Here is a 4,805-nt window from a genome sequence, read left to right as displayed (position 1 = left end):
AGAATGGGACGTGACGGGCAGAAAGGGGCATGGCTGGGTGGGCCTGGGAGCAGAGTCATGGGTCTGGATTTTACATTTGGAAAATCTGGTAACCCTAAACTAGAGCATGGTTAGATTAGCTTTTGAAGGTAATCCTCAGAAGAGGAGAAATCGATGCAGGTCTTTCCAAGCACTTTCCCCACAGAAACAATGCAGCCTTTTTTCTTTCAGCTCTGATAATAAAAGCTACTAATTGTTGCACGCGCCATGTCAGTGTCTTGTTTGTTTATGATTAACCCCATAGCTTTTGCTACCCCAGTTTATTACATGGATGATGTTCTCATGTTATACCAAGTAGAATTGAATGGAGCAAGTCTCAACTTGACGTGAAAGGTTATCTAGATCTTACCTTCCAGAAGAGGAGCCATGTTAGTCTGTAGCAGGAAAGACAACACAGAGACTGTTGGCACCATATACATGGACATTTATTGAGGCAGAAGCTTTTGGGAAGCAGAGTTCACCTACATAAATCGTTCTGGACTGGGTTCTCATCCCAGTCCAGACTGGTTTTCAGGATACCTACAAAGACTGTATCTCATACTCATTCATTCTGAATATCCTTAAAATCAAACTGGTTGAGAATGTCCTGAGGACTGGGCCAAGAACCATTGATTTAGATTTATCTATTTAGGTGGATTCTAAACCTCTAAGGTTTATTATACCCCAATAACTTTGTTAGTCTAGAAATTTCCACCAGGCTCTTTGCTAATTTAGTTCTTTCCTTTCACAGCTTACAGTACATTGTATCTGATCCCCACAGCTGAACACGTTTTTATAGTTTGCAAACTAATAAGACAATTTGGGGCCCCAGAGTTTGCTGGCAGACTGAGGATTAAATTGTGGCCATGTAACCCCCAAACCTTATCTATCTTTTGATGTTAGCCACCTAGAAATTTTGATTTGCACATATAAATATTTTAAATAAATATATTACCCCATTTCACTGCAGTAGCTGCAGCGGGTTTCTTTTTTTTAAATAAAATATCATGGCTTGTAGGGAGGTTAGGGCACCCCCCTCCCCTGCAGCAGCTATAGATCTGTTTGATCATGTTCATAGGAATGCCTAGCAGGATTGCATTGCAGTAGTCCAAAATAGAGAGAACCAGGGATATTATTACATTGGACATTGCTTGATAGTTTAAATATGGTTTTAGTCCTCTGACCCAGAAGAGTTTGCCATAAGCATTTTTCTCAATGTGTTGAATTTTGTATATATATATGTGGAGCCTCTTCTGTAGGGCATCTACTTTTCTTTATCAAGTACTAGTACAACTGGGTCTACACAGTGTGCATAAGAAAGCATATTAGATCTATTATCCTCTCACTCTGGGGCTGGAAGTAAAACATTCAGCCCATCCTATTTCAATTTTCTCTTTTCCCTAACATTTATAAGAGAGACACAATGAGAAACAAATTATGCAAACCGAAATTCAAATGCTGAAGCTCACTTTCAAATCTATGGAAATAGGTTTCCATAACATCACTAAGACTCATAGAACTTTGTTGATTTGTCTGTAATAACTGATCCACGCTTCCAAGATCCTCTTGCTCTCACTAGCTTGTACCTGAAAGCATTAGTTTCTCACTGAAGGCTTGCTATGAAAGCAATCAGGAACTGTTGAAGAGGCAACACTGGGTAAACAAACAACGAGGTACACAATTCCATCCACAGCAGTAATACCTCTCTCCTAATAACAGTGGCCACAGGAAGCAATTTGGGCTGGCCTGTTTATTTGGAGGTACTTTTACTAAGGCTATGGTTACCAGATGTCTGGGAAAACCCAGACATGTCCGGTTTTTAGAGCACGGTCCAGCAGTTTTTCTGGGTTTTGAAAAGCCGTGAGCTCTGGCCGCAGTTGGAGGGCCTTCAACAAGCCTGTACGGATGACATCACCTGCATCTGCGCTTGCTTGAGTCCTTCCAGATGTGGCCTGGAGGTCGGGAAAAAAGAGATGAAGTTTTTGGGGGGGCAGGACTGGAAGCGGAATGAGGCAGAGCTGAAGGCAGAACAGGATGGGGCTGGCGAAGGAATGGGGCAGGACCATGCGCCTGGGTTTGCTCGTCGTTAAATATCGTAACCCTAAGGCACACTAACAAATTTAACACTCTATTTATGCCAGGGTGATTTTTGGGCTAAATGAGTATACCTAAGTCTAAGACAGGCACCTGAATGTAAAACACGCCAACAATCTGCCACCTAACCTCACCTAATTTCTGTTAGGCGCCTTTGAGTAGGTGCCTGACAGTGGTAGGCGCCGACCAAATTAGATGCCTTCCATCTAATTAACTGAAATTTAAGCCAATTATGATATACCACCCATCTGGGCAGCAGCAGATGGGCAGTGCCGGAGGCGGAGGATCACATTTGAACATCGAATTTATACTGCGTAGGCGAAAGGCCTGGCGATCAACTTCTGTATTCTGCCATGAAAACTTGATATCATTATCAAGTTGCGAGGGCTCAAAAACAAGTCAAGGGCACCCAATTGCTCATTATCAGTGCCAATTATGCTTTTAATATAATTAGCCCCCGCCTTTACTAACGCGTAGCGCAGGTTTTAGAACCGGCGGTAACTGTTCCGAAGCTCATAGAATTCCTATGAGTGTCAGAGCAGTTACCGCAGCTGCTGGCGCTAAAACCCACGCTACGCGCTAGTAAAGGAGGGGATAAGGTAGGTGCCTAAATTGGCTATGCATGCCAATCTAGGCACCTAACTTTAGGCATTTTTCATAGAATCTGGACCTAAATGCCACCACCATATAGCATACCGATGGGCTGCATGGCACTTAATGCACACTAATTCTAAATCCGTTAGCGTGCCTTATTTATTTATTGAAAATATTTGTAGTCTGCACCATCCACAGATATCAAGCAAATGCCCACATAATCTTCAGTTGGACAAAACTAAAAATCTAAACACAAATTACAAATCACATATTAAAAACAAAAACTGCTGTTTTGCTGGCAATGACAACTTGCACTAGTGATCCTCTGGTATATCAGTGGGGGGGTGGTGAGGGTTTGGGAGGTTGCCATGGCCCTGGGATGCTACAGTGAAGAGGGTGATGGATCGGGAACTTAAAGTACCATCAAGATGTCCAACAGGACGGGAACCCAAGGAGACAATGCAGTAAAGAAGAGAGTGGGAACAGACAATGAGCAATCCACCAGAGCCAGCAGGGTAAAATCATGCCTTCTTTATTTGAACCAAGATGTACAGTAATAAGTATTACTGTATGTCCTGGATTGAACTAAAGAAGGCTTTATTTTATTTATTACATTTTTAGCCCGCATATCAGACATCTATGCGGATAACAACAATACGTGCATAATTACCACAAAACATAATATGCATCAACAAACAGAACATGGCAGATTATTATAATATAACAGCATACAATAAACAACCTGAAACCTATACCTTAAAATAATTAAAACCAAACAATTACAAAATTATAAAATAGCCTAATTTGAAAAGGCAAGACGAAAGAAGTAGGCTTTCAGACTTTTTTGATATGCCAAGTAATCAGAAATCAAATGGCTGGCTCTGGTGGATGGCTCATTGTCCATTCCCGCGCTCTTCCTCGGGAACTTAAAGGCCATAAAACAAAACCGCAGGGCTATGATGTGGTAGAGGGAGTACAAATATAAACATTGGCGCCTGGGGGCTGGAGACCCATGAAACACCACTGATGGGACTCATCCATCACTGATAACTTCTTCATACATATATGCTTTCTAAGCTCCCATGCTTTTCTGCTCTTTTTGATCACTTTTCATTGTCTCTTGTGTACCATTTCCTCTTCAACAGTTCCTTCTCTGGCTCCTCTGCATTCTCATAAAGTATCTTCTAGATATTTCTAGACATGTTTCTGGAATCATTCCCTGCTTGAATATTAGGTTGACCTCATCCTACACACCTTCAAATGGTTTCTAGAAGGCCATTGATTACTCTGCATCTTGCTACTGTTTCTAATATTTCCTCTGCTTCATTTATCTGAGGCTTCTTCCTACTGTTTCCCAGATAAAACGGTGTGGCAGCCATGTTAGTCCACTTTTAAGGTAATAATGTTTAACAGTTTTTATTGATGACTGCACAGAAAAATAACAATAAACAGAATATAACTCTGGTCATCCAGTCCCCCCCAAAAAAAGTTCCCACCCCCACCCCCAAAACAAGAAACCAAAATATTAATGTCTGTTGAGATATGCAAGAAAACCAAAAATGTAAGTACACAGTAGACATCTACCAGTTTCTGAAGCATATGAACTCTCCCTCCCCTCAGAAAGAGCTATCCTGGATAATCAGACAACTGAAAAAAAAGATTCTGCCGATTAGTGCACCCAGAAAATCAATAAAATAGACAAGCAACACAGATAAAACCTGTCAAAGAACTACTGTATGGACATAGTAAAATGGCTGTCAGCAGGTGAGAAACAGCTGTGTCCTATCCCCATCCCTTGTACATAACCAAGTAGTAAAGAAAAATACAGTGTTCCAAGACCCTGGACTCTTATGGGCCCCGGAAAACCTTGTGGACGGAGTCTAAAGTGACCTGCCAAACAGGCTGTAGTAATATCCAAATGCATAACACAACAGTTTTAGGGCTTTACACCCCCCCCCCCCCCAAGAAAAACTGAAAAGATACCTGGAGAAAACAATATCCAACCTCTATACAGCAAAAAGAAAAAGACAAGAAAATAAGATAATACCTTTTTTATTGGACTAACACAACACATTTGTTTTTTGAAATTCTGTGTTTTA

The sequence above is a fragment of the Geotrypetes seraphini genome, chromosome 13, assembly GCF_902459505.1.
Source record: "Geotrypetes seraphini chromosome 13, aGeoSer1.1, whole genome shotgun sequence".
Classification (NCBI taxonomy): Eukaryota; Metazoa; Chordata; class Amphibia; order Gymnophiona; family Dermophiidae; genus Geotrypetes; species Geotrypetes seraphini.
Note: the sequence above shows the minus strand (reverse complement) of the source record.